This window comes from Symphalangus syndactylus, chromosome 3 (genome assembly GCF_028878055.3).
Source record: "Symphalangus syndactylus isolate Jambi chromosome 3, NHGRI_mSymSyn1-v2.1_pri, whole genome shotgun sequence".
Lineage (NCBI taxonomy): Eukaryota > Metazoa > Chordata > Mammalia > Primates > Hylobatidae > Symphalangus > Symphalangus syndactylus.
The window spans coordinates 80348663-80361651 of record NC_072425.2 but is presented as its reverse complement, the minus strand read 5'-3'; the positions used below and the strand labels follow the sequence as shown (position 1 = coordinate 80361651).

The 12989-nt window shown below is 41.4% G+C and overlaps 1 long non-coding RNA gene across 1 annotated transcript in view; it reads left to right on the top strand.

Moving 5' to 3' along the window:
• The window catches only part of LOC134736310 (uncharacterized), a 145962-nt gene extending 133227 nt beyond the window's left edge, over window positions 1–12735 (top strand). The window contains exon 3 of the long non-coding RNA XR_010120245.1: window positions 12680–12735. This is a non-coding gene — a long non-coding RNA (uncharacterized lncRNA). The remainder of the gene's footprint in view (window positions 1–12679) is intronic.
• The last annotated feature ends 254 nt before the right edge of the window (window positions 12736–12989 follow it).

Sequence of the window (12989 nt, the reverse complement as noted above, 5' to 3'; positions counted from 1 at the left end):
CATGGTCATTTCTCCTTCATCATTGAAGGTGATTCAAGAGATGGGTTACCCAGCAGAGAGACTTTTCATGCTGAAGAATCTGATTTTAAAATATATTTAATAGCATTTTAGTTTTTATTTCTCTGGACCTCTGTGAATTATGACACTTCTGTTTTGCCCATTATAGTACTTTTCAGGATCTTAATCTCTAAGACTACTGTTCTTAAAGCCAGGAACTCAGAGAGTTATGACATCTAGTTTATCTATTGCTACAATTAAAATGTGTAACAAACAACCATACAATTTCAGAGCCATACAAAAATAAATTATTACGCTTACCTATTGGGGACCAGCTGGGCATCAGCAAGGTGGCTCTGCTGATCTTAGCAGGGATTGCTTACATATCTGGGGTCTGCTGGGTGTTGGCTAATCTACATTGATCTCAACTAGGGTGACAGGAATACTCTGCTTTGGTCCATGTGTCACTATTCCTCCTGGGACCAGCAGTCTAGCCTGGGCATGTTCACACTGGCATTAACAAAGGCATGAGAGTGATAGAGCAAGCCCTGTCACAAACAGTTTTCAAAGCTCTGCTTCTATCACATCCGTTAATATCCTAGAGGCCAAAGCAAGTTACAGAGCTTAAAGCCAGAGTCAAGGCAAAGAGTGGATGCAAGGAGAGGTGAGAATCGAGGCTAAGACATGCTATTTACCACATCTAACATTCTGTCCACCAAGAGGGCCTGGGCAGGGCTGGAGTACAGACTGGCTTGGGCACTAGCAAAATGCTAGCTGAAACTTCAAATAGGGACAAGCTCCTGACTGCTCAGTGAGGGAGACTGAGAAGATGAAATGGAACATGGCACTGAGATGAGCCAAAATAGGAATTCAAGAACCTTTAATTACAGAAATTAAAAGAGATATTAAGAATGACTGCGAACGACCAGAGTATAGAATTATTATCTCTACTTCCCCCCGAATACACAGTACCTTCTATTTTAGACAGTACCGTGAGATTGAGAAAGTGTTTACATATTCGTCTCCCTCATTCCTGACAACAGTCCCTGTGTTGTGGTATAGTAGGTGTCACTATCCCATTTTAAATGTGGGAATATTGAGAACTTTAGAAGTACAGTGAGGTGCCCACAGCAACAAAACTAGTAAGTGATCCCACTGAGACTCAAACCCAAGCCTAGTTTTTTTTTTTTTTCCCACTGTGTAATAAAAACTTTTAAAAAATGGAAACAGTAACATTTAAAACATCTTCCCTATAATTCTCCAGCATAAAGGCCAAGGTGCCAGGTGTCATTGAACTTAGAAAGGGATAAGCAAATTGGTCGTTGCTATGGAGTCACCTTAGCACTTCAGTGTTTTTGAAGTTGGGGTTGACACTGAAGGCTATTAAAGTTAAAGGGAAACATGAGCCAATACTTATGTAGGTTTCTAAGTAATGACAAAAATATGACATGACTCTCATGGAACTGGAAAAAGTAGTTCAAAATGCTACTAGATAAAGGAGAGATTCAATGGAGGAATCAGAATAAATCAGTAGATAGAGCCTTTGATGAGAAATAATCATTTTGAAACAATTATGTAAAATAAAAACTATAAATCATGAATATAGAATCAAATACCATTTGTTGTTACCAAAGAGAAAAGTCAGAGGTGACGAAATGTAGATAGGAGACCTAAGAGATTTTTAAAAATGCAAATATATGGGTTATTACTGATCACAGAGGCAACAAGAGATTAAAGTTGCAGAAAACTCTAAAGCTGTTTGATAATTGGTTTTTCCTCAGAAATTGGAGATGTGTATTATTGAAGAGGTCCTTAATGTCACTAGATGTAGCCCATACTGCAAATTTGTTGGAAAATAAACAGGAAGAAAGACTTGTATCTGTGCTACACTTAATATCAGAGTTTATTTGCCTTTGAAATAACTTGAAGACTAGGAATAAATAAATCGGGGTAGGTCTCATTTCTGTGATCTGATACTAGACATGGGCCTGGTTTCTCAGAAAGCACTCACTGGGTGCGGTGGCTCACACTCGTAATCCCAGCATTTTGGGAGGCCGAGGTGGGGGGATTGCTGGAGCACAGGAGTTCACGATCAGCCTGGGCAAGATGGTGAAACCCCATCTCTACAAAAAGTACAAAAAATTAGCCACACATGGTAGTGCATGCCTGTAGTTTCAGCTATTCTGGAGGCTTAGTTGGGAAAATCATTTGCGCCCGAGAGATGGAGGTTCTAGTGAGCTGTGATGGCGCCACTGCACTCCAGTGCCTGGGTGACAGAGCGAGACCCTGTCTCAAATAAATAAAAATAAAGCACTCACTGGGGCTGGCACAAAGGGTAAGTCAGGAGATGAGATGTGCTTCAAAAGAGTTACAAGGAGAAAAAAATTAACTAAAAGACCTTGATGGAAGAAAGGACCTATGGAACTCTAACGTGTTTAATAAAGAATGCCAAAACATAGCAAGATCTCATCTCTACAAAGAAAATTTTTTTTTTTTTTTTTTTTTTTAACCACATCTAAGATGTGGGAGGCTGAGGTGGGAGGATTATTTGACCCCAGGAGTTTGAGGCAGCTGTGAGACATGATTGCACCACTGCGCTCTAGCCTGGCCGATAGAATGAGACCCTGTCTCAAAAAAAACAAAAAGAAGAAAAAGAATGCTGAGATCAAATCCCATCCTGTGAGACAGAGCATCATGTAACGGGCACAAAGAGTAGACTCTCGGAAATCTGGACTCAGAGACTCAGAAAAGCTGCCACTGGTTAAAAACAGCAGATTATTTACTTGTTAATACGTGGAGGATTGCCTCTGTCTACTCCCAGAGAAACCCCAAGCAACCTGAGGAGAAAAACCAATGCAGAGGAGACATAGGCTCTGCAGACCATTTTCAATAGCCATTGCCCTCCCCTGGGTCAGCCCTCACATTGAGCAATGATTTAGATACAAATCAAGACAGAATGCCGATCAAATTATTTGAGGAAATAGCAGATATGTTAAATAACAGAGGTGCGATAAAAAGAAATAGCCTTGAAAGAGAACTGGTAAGATTAAATTCAACAGAGCTCAGCATATTACTATGCCAAATGTAGGTTCAGAAAACCAGTTATGCAACTTGAGGGAAGAAATTTAAGAGCAATGTATAGGAAAATGAACTCATTGTTTGAACTGGCTACAAGCTCAATGTCAGTCTGCCTTTAATACAGTGATTCTTAACCTCTTTGGGCAAACATTCCTTTGGGAACATGATAAAAATTGAGTACATTCACCTTAGAAACACGTATTTTTATATAGCATTTTGCACTTAGTTTCAGAAAGCTCATGGAAGTCTCATGAGGCATCCATTTACAGTGTGATGGTTTAAAATATGGGACTTGTGCTAAACAATCTACAGTCAGTCAAGGACCCCATCATGTCTCTGCCACTCAGAATTTCTTACTATGGTTTTTAAAAAGTAAGATAACCTCTATCCACTCTGAGTTTTTTCATCTGTAAAGGGGAGATAATAAGATAATAATACTTGCCCTCTGATGTTATTATAAAAGATTAATAGATAAAGCACCAAGAGCTTTTCATTATTTTTGTCATAATTACCATATTTTATTATATTTTAAAATATTAATATATTTTATTATATGTATATTTCATCATATGTATTATGTTACCAAAGTCAGTGGCTACCTTATGTAAGGAGAAGTTATCTGCCATCTTCTCCAGACCACTAGAGACAATACAGCAAACGAGTTAGAATTTGGCCTCTTGTGTCAGAAAAACTAAATGGTGACTCTTGGCCCTGCGTGAACACAGACACATTCTTCAGTCTCTCATGACTGTTGATACATCTATGATAATCTGAAGACAACTATTGCAACCTCATAGGGTTGTTGTGAGGATTATATGAACTAAATATATGAAAGCTTCTTAGACTAATGCCTGGCATAGAGTAAACACTCAAGTTATGTCTTGATTATGTTGACTTTGCATGCAGAGAACCACGTTACATTGTAACTTCCCTTATCTTCTCATCCTCATAACTAATGATCTTCTCTTTCATGCACAACTTCATATTTTCAAGAAAATTACATTTTCTTCATGCATGTCTCTTCAGACATGGAAAAAGCTAAAAACCTCTTTTCTCAAAAGTAGTTAAGGTAAATGAGATCAATGGATCCAACTGACTGCCAGAAATGGAGTAGTGGAGCCCTTAATATCATCAATTCAAGATATTGGACACCCATCCATTGATTTTCTCCCTGTCTCTATTAGAAGTCAATAGCTCCTCATCACACATTCGACAGGTGAGGATTCCTAGAAGTACTGTAAGTGGACTGAAGTAGTTTGGTGTGCCTGTGTCCAGAGCATTAGGTGAAAATTAGAATTGACCTCTGTTTATACCCTATATACCATATAGGAACTCGAGAAACACCCACTGATCCATGAACCTTTCCTCACTGAATGCCTTGGTAATTAGGACTTGATTAGTTAATCAAGGGGCCACCTGGCATTGCATTTGAGAACAAAGGACTAAAGTGGATGGCAAAAAAATAATGAGTAGAAGATTGGGCTCCATGGTGAGACCATTTGAATCCTGGCTTCATCATATTTGTAGCTTTAGGCATGTCACTGAATTTCTCCAAATCTCAATTTTCTCTTCTATAAAATTAGGAGCATAACAGGTATACTAAAATAGCACAGTTCTCATGAGATTAAGTGAAATAATTTTAGTAAAGAGTTTAGCACCAAGCAAATGTTCAATAAGAGCTCTTATTGTGATTAGTTCAATATAAAAATGACTAAGTGCTGTATCATGTTATATTGCTTCAAAATGCAAAAATAAGGCCGGGTGCGGTGGCTCACGCTTGTAATCCCAGCACTTTGGGAGGCCGAGGCGGGCGGATCATGAGGTCAGGAGACCGAGACCACGGTGAAACCCTGTCTCTACTAAAAATACAAAAAATTAGCCGGGCGTGGTGGCGGGTGCCTGTAGTCCCAGCTACTCGGAGAGGCTGAGGCAGGAGAATGGCGTGAACCCAGGAGGCGGAGCTTGCAGTGAGCCGAGATTGCGCCACTGCACTCTAGCCTGGGCGACAGAGCGAGACTCCTTCTCGAAAAAAAAAAAAAAAAAATGCAAAAATAAGAATTCACAGAGTGCGAGATTATTGTGGCACTAAGGAGAGTATATATATATGTATTAACTAGGGAGATGTTTTCTTAAACAAGATAGGTTCTGACCTAGATCTTAGAGAATAAATAGGTTTAGATCTGCAAAGGGCTCTTCCCATGGGCAAAAGGGCCAGGAGGATATAATCCCTGAGTATGCAGAAAAATAAGTGAACAGTCAGAATTTTGAATAAGCACTCAAAGGCTAGAAAAGGAACATTTCAAAATCCACTATGGAAGTGCCAGGCAATTTCAGAAAAGATGAGCTATCTAGTGATAATAACTGGCTGATCAAAACCATAGTGTGGTAGGTAAGCAAAGGTTTTAGCAGCTGACAGGCCTAAGTATAAATCACAGACAAACTACCTAACATTTCTAAGGCTCGCTAGTCCTGTGTCTGGAATTGGTTCCTTCCAGTGGGTTCTTGGTCTCGCTGACTTCAAGAATGAAGCCACGGACCTTCACGGTTAGTATTACAGTTCTTAAAGATGGTGTGTCCGGAGTTTGTTCCTTCAGATGTTCAGATGTGTCCAGAGTTTCTTCCTTCCAGTGGGTTCGTGGTCTCTCTTGACTTCAGGAGTGAAGCCGCAGACCTTTGCAGTGACTGTTACGGCTCTTAAAGGTGGCATGTCTGGAGTTGTTTGTTCCTCCCAGTGGGTTCGTGGTCTCCCTGACTTCAGGAGCGAAGCCGCAGACCTCCACAGTGAGTGTTACAGCTCATAAAGGTAGTGGGGACCCAAAGAGTGAGCAGCAGCAAGATTTATTGTGGAGAGCAAAAGAACAAAGTTCCCACAGCGTGGAAGGGGACCCTCGTGGGTTCCGCTGCTGCCTCGGGTGGCCAGTTTTTACTCCCTTATTGGGCCCCACCCATATCCTGCTGATTGGTCCATTTTACAGAGAGGTGATAGGTCCATTTTACAGAGTGCTGATTGGTGCATTTACAAACCTTTAGCTAGACACAGAGCATCAACTGGTGCATTTTTACAGAGTGCAGATTGGTGCATTTACAAACTTTTAGCTAGACACAGAGCGCCAATTGGTGCGTTTTTACAGAGGGCTGATTGGTGCGTTTACAAACCTTTAGCTAGACACAGAGTGCTGACTGGTGTGTTTACAATCCTCTAGCTAGACAGAAAAGTTCTCCAAGTCCCCACCCAACCCAGAAGCCCAGTCGGCTTCACCTCTCAGTCTCATCTTTGTTATGAAATTATTTTCACCTACCTTGCAAAATTTTGGGGAGAATTAAATGAGCTGTTGAAGGTAAAACAGTCATCTCAGGGTCTGACTCAGTGTCAGCTAGCCTGATTAGCTAGTGATATTCTAAGAAAAACAAATACTAAAAAAAGTTATTTAAATTTACCTGGACAAACACCAAAGTGGGGTTGCCTAACTGAGGCAGGAGAATAAGGTCTGGAGGTAGGGCACTTAAGACCAATTCATGCTGAATCAAAGAAAAACACCTTGATTTCCTAGGGGCAGGGAATCTGAGGCCAATTTGTGCTGACTTCCTAAAATAGAGAACACTAAAGTCTGGGGTCACGTAATCTGAGGCCAATTCCTGCTGACTTCCCAAAGCTGGATCAAAAGGAAAACACCTGGGTCTAGGGCAGGGCGCCTAAGGCCAATTAACGCAACCTTCCTAAAGCTAAACCAAGAGGAAAAACCCCATCGCCCCAGGCCAAGTAACAAAGGCTCAAAGGCTACTCTCCCTACAGCCCTCCCCCTTCCACCATGTCTCAGATGGAAAGGGAGATTGCCTCGGATTGGCTGCAGGCCAAACAGGGACCATCCCTTCGTGTGCATAGAGCGCCAATTCACCTCAGCTTTATAATTAGCTAAAGACCAAATCCTTCATTCCAGATAACAGGTAACCAATAGGGATCTCAAAAAAACTACTTAAAACCCAGAAAACTTTGTAACCGGGCCCTTTAGCCTCTTGCTCGGGCCCACTTCCACCCTGTGAAGTGCTTTCTTGCTTTAATAAATTCCTGCTTTTGCTGCTTCCTTCCTGTGTTTTGTTCCTGTTACTTTGTGCGTTTTGTCCAGTTCTTTGTTCAAAACGCCAAGGACCTGGACATTTACACTCAAGGCCCTCCTTCCGGTAATATAACTGTAGAAGAATCAGGGAAAGTTTTATCCTCATTCGGTGTCCTAAATGTTCTTACTGGTTTCTGTAGGTATCTTATACATAGTAAAAGTTCAGTGTTCAATAAATGCAAGGCATTCTCATCATGAATAGACAGAGCTAATTGTTACTCCACTTAATCCTCACACAACCCTGGAACAAAGATAATTTTATTTGTCCTGTCTTACACATTTACAGAGCTTAGTCACTTATGCAAGCTCACACAGAAAATAGGGAGTAGAACTAGAATTTGAGCCAAAGCAGCCTGGCTCCAAAACTGCGTGCTTTGTGTGCCTCTGTAGACTGCCAGGAGATAACTCCGAAACCTTCAGACATGTTCCTGCTGATCTGAACCTGCTATGACAGTGTGAGCCCACCACCTGAATTCAAGAAGGACAAAAAAAAAAAAAAAAAAAAAAAAGCCCAGCAGGGAAAAGGGGACATGATTATGTAGCTGGGTGGATAGAAAGTAGGCTGACAGAATCACCTGCAATTTTCATCTCAATCTTTCTCTGTAATTTAATTCTTATTTGAATTCATAGTGAACAGCCCTTACACTTAAGTGTGCTGCAGATCTTGCCTCTGCTTCAGGGCAAAGTGCTTGTTGCAGCTATTGCCCTGTAATGACTGAGAGACAGAATGCCTCCAAAAAACAAAATTCTTAAGTAGGTCTGGTTGTGCCAAGTGACATCAATTACACAATCCATACTAGCACTATCAACTGCAATCTTACCTGGAAGAAGGGCTTGCCCCCTTAGATACTACTTAGAAACTATTTGCTCCTCCTCTCAGTGCCAGAAGTAACCGAAAATCGAATTTGAGAACATTACGGAAAATCTAAGGATTCAGTAAAGTAGGGGGGAAGTTAAAATATTAAACCATTGGTCCTCAATTTTGTTTTCTTTTAAACTTCCCCATACATTCTCCTCAGGTGTCCCATAACCAATCCAACCTTCTTGTCCCTAACTTCTCCAAAGGAGGGCAGGGAGAGAGAGTACATCAGAGAGATGAAAGAAGAAGAGGTATAGAGGAGGAAGAATATAGAGGAAAAAAGGAAAGAAAGAGAATCAGGGAGGTAGATAGCTACAGATTTGGGGTCTTTGTGAGGTTAAAAAAATAAAAAACATAGGCCGGGCGCGGTGGCTCACGCTTGTAATCCCAGCACTTTGAGAGGCCGAGGCGGGCGGATCACGAGGTCAGGAGATCGAGACCACGGTGAAACCTCGTCTCTACTAAAAATACAAAAAATTAGCCAGGCGTGGTGGCGGGCGCCTGTAGTCCCAGCTACTCAGAGAGGCTGAGGCAGGAGAATGGCGTGAACCCGGGAGGCGGAGCTTGCAGTGAGCCGAGATCACGCCACTGCACTCCAGCCTGGGTGACAGAGCGAGACTCCGTCTCAAAAAAAAAAAATTAAAAAATAAATAAATAAAATAAAAAACAGATGTAGCTAAAAAGAGGGATCAAGAGAGCAAGAGACAGACAAAATTCTCAGGATTTCATCAGAGGAACATCCTTGTACTCTCAAGGCTCCAGAGCATGCGTAGATTTCAAGTGCGTTGAACTGGAACTTATTAGAAACACAGAAGCTGGGATGTAGAGAGGAAATCACCCAAGCTGTTAGTTGCTAAATATTCACCATGAAACTTCTCTGGACTTCCCCGGGAATAATTGGGCATTCCATCCTCTGGGCTCCCATGCTGTTTGTGACAGTGTTAGTAAGGTGAAGATAGGCTTCTGGCATAGTTTACATCACAGTGAAGTGTGTATTTATTTAGATGCTGGACTGAGAACCTTTGAAGCAGACACTGTATTCAATTCATGTGTGCCTATATTAGTGTTTAACAAATGTCTGCTGGAAGAGAGGAAAGAAAAGTAGGTGTAAAGGAGGGGAAGGAAGAAGGAATAATGGGCAGAGAAGCATTCAGGAAACAATTCCTCCTTATCTCAATCCGCATGAGTCAAATAGTAATTTTGGTCCCATGTCAGCAATTTCATTCTGTCAAATCTAGTGTATATTTGCCCTGACAATTATGAGAGATTGAAAAAAAATGAGGCAAAGTGATTCATAGTCTATCTTTTCATTAGAAAGTTCAAAAATGAGCAGCAGCCAATATTGTGAATAACTAGAACTCAAGGGCTGATATTATGAACTTAATAAGCCATTATCTCTAAAATAATTATTCTGAATGAGCTTTTAAAAATGGTTTTATGCCTTTTATGTCCCCATCTGTCCCATGCCAAAATACCCTCCACTCTTTTTTTTTTTTTTTTTTTTTGAGACAGAGTCTCGCCCTGTTGCCCAGGCTGGAGTGCAGTGGCGCAATCTCGGCTCACTGCAAACTCCGCCTCCCAGGTTCACGCCATTCTCCTGCCTCAGCCTCTCCGAGTAGCTGGGACTACAGGCGCCCACCACCACGCCCGGCTAATTTTTTTTGTATTTTTAATAGAGACGGGGTTTCACCGTGGTCTCGATCTCCTGACCTTGTGATCCGCCCGCCTCGGCCTCCCAAAGTGCTGGGATTACAAGCGTGAGCCACCGCGCCCGGCCTACCCTCCACTCTTAACATTTTGTCTTTGAAATCTGAACTATAATGTTCAGAAAAATTACTAGTGATTTTTCAGCCTCCTGAAAAATAGAAAATGCAGTATTAATCATAATGATATCTTCTATGTTAGGCGTGTTCTTTCTTTTTCAAACTAGTTTTTAAATCTTTCATCTCCTTTGGTGATCACAATAAGGATCTGAGGTTGTTAGAGCAAGTACTCTCATCTCCAGCCTATTGATGTGCAAAGTGAGGAAAGGGAAGTAACAGCACACAGTAAGATAATGGCTGAGCAAAAGTGAGAACCTAGCGATCTGACTCTGAGCTCAGCACTCACACTGCAGCAATGCTTAGAGTAATTCTAGAATGTTCTTTGAGTATGTCTTTTGAATCAAAGAAAGGAGCAAAATATTTCCCAAGTTTTTACATATCAGTCATGTTCTTACATATGCTAACAGCCTTATAAGATAGTTTATTATTATTATTCTCACACAGCTGTGGTTCACAGGTATCTTTTAGCAGCAAAATTTTATTATCAAAATCTCATGCCAGGCCAGGCGTGGTGACTCATGCCTGTAATCCCAGCACTTTGGAAGGCCAAGGCAGGTGGATCACTTGAGGCCAGGAGTTCAAGACCAGCCTGGCCTACAGGGTCAAACCCTGTCTCTACTAAAAATACAGAAATTAGCTAAGCATGGTGGCACACCCCTGTAATCCCAGCTACTCAGGAGGCTGAAGCAGGAGAATTGCTTGAACTCAGGAGACGGAGGTTGCAGTGAGCCGAGATTGCACCACTGTACTCCAGCCTGGGTAACAGAGTGAAATGCAGTCTAAAAAAAAAATATATGTATATCATGCCAAAGCTCTCCATATAAAACAGATAAAAGTGTATCTGTGCTGAAATTGGAACAAAGCTGAGAGACCCAGAAAAGGTTTGGTGATAAGGGACTGGTGGCCTCAATCTCAATGCCAAATACACAGAGATCACTAGAACACCACTGATCATAAGAGACTGTTGGCCTCAATCTTAACACCAAATACACAGAGATCACCAGGACACCACTGAACACAGAATGAAGACCTCATCATAGAGCATGTCTGACTTCTGGTGAAGTGAGAATACTAAAGACTTCACAATCTAACAGATTCCAATTTCAAATCTACCACATGCTCACTGTGTGCACTGAGGAGGTTATCAACATTTCTGAGCCTCAGTTTCCTCGTCTGTAGAAATTGTAGTAACACCTGCCAGATGAGTTTGTTCTGAGGATCAACTCAGATGCCCCAAGTGAATCATGAATCGCAGTGCTCAGCACGCAGTAGATACTCAGGCAATTTCCTTCTGGAAGACCCTTGCCAAACTTACATATGCCTTGCTGACAAACCAGATGTGTTCTTGTTGCCTCAGAGGGTATAAATTCCATTTGTTTTCTCAAGTCCAACTAATGCCATTAGCATTTGAGAGCTTGCGCTAGTCCCTCAAACATTTAACATTTTCTGTTCAGTTAGCACAGCATCGAGACTTTAAAAGCAGCTTGAAAATAAACTTGATTCCAAATATGATTTATAATGTCGCAAGAAACAGCTCATTTACCAAGAAGCTTCATCAATTATTGACAGATGTACCCTCTGAGGAGAAATAGCATTAATACTAGGAGACTGAAGGAAAAGCATGCCTCAACCCCGTAAGCCAATTATCCAAGGTGATTTTGAGCATTAAATCCTTAGATATGCTTAATTTACTGTCCCTTGCCTATAAGCACAGAAAGAAGTATGAGAAGGGAAAAAATGGTAACCAATTTAAGACTGCTTTTAAAAACAAAAAGAAGGCACAGCATCAAGGGAAAAATGTATAGGAGGGAATAAGTGGGTGTTGTACACATATGGGCTTATAGATTGAACATCCCTGGACCTCACGCATTTTGCCCCCTCACTGCAGAGCCAGCTACTACCCACCTGTTTTTTTTCAGTACAGAAATAATTGTGCTTACCTGTCTCTGACCTAATAATTATAGCAGAGACTGATTTTATTCTCAGCATGTTTATTGTGGTCGAATTTCCTCAGTTTTCAGAGCAAAGGCCTTACTAAGGATGCTAGCATTATTTGCTTTAACATCAAGCTAGTGACAAGGCTATGTAAAGTTTTGTAAAAAGCCAAGAGGCCAGTGTGAATCCAGCCCAGGGGGCTTGTAATCTGTGTTTGACATGCAAATGTTAGAAAACCTTGGCAAGACTACAAGGTTTACATGCAAGGGAAGAAAGAAAATACACGAGGCCAACACATTTGAGAATGCTAACATATTTCTCTACGGTTTTCTCAAAAGGAGGAAAATAGGAGAGGGTTATTTTTCCTAAAATCCAAATTATAAGGCAAAAGATGACCAGTTATGACTACTTAGCTTTAATTTTCATGTACTGAGGAGTGTGTGTGTGTGTGAGTGTGTGCATGTGTGCATGCATGCCTGCATACATTGCATGCATGTTGTAAATGAGTGTGGGTAGATGGAAATAAAATAAACTTGGGATAGTGAAGAGGTCTACCTATATAAAAATTTTTGCATGATGAATTCTAAATCCACACTGTCCCACATGCAGCCAATCTCTGTATGTGAACATCAAGCACTTAAGTGTGTGTAATGTGAACTGAAATGTGCTGCAGGTGTAAAATACACATCAGATCTCAAAGACTTAGAATGAAAAAAGAATGTAGGGGCAGTTGGCAAGATGGCCGACAAGAAGCAGCTAGTATACATGGCTCTCACAGAGAGGAACAGAAACGGCTAGTAAATACAACACCTTCAACTGAAACATCCAGGTACTCGTATTGGCATTAATCAAGGGAACAACTCAACCCACAGAGAATGAAGAAAAGCAAGACAGGATAATGGCCACCTGGGGGCAACATGAAGACAGGGTATCCTCTTCTGCCCAGGGAAGTGGTAAGTGAATGAGCAACCCTGGGAAACCATGCTTCTCCCACAGATCTTTGCAACCCTTGGGTCAGATCTCCTTGTGAACCCACTCCAACAGGGCCTTCTGTCTTCAGTCTGACAGACAGAGTTACATGGAATCTTGGCAGACCAGCCACTCAGGCATGTGTGGAGACCCTGGATGTTAGATACTTGAGCTTTCTGTCAAAAGTAGCTGCAGCTCTGGCAAAGAGGGAGG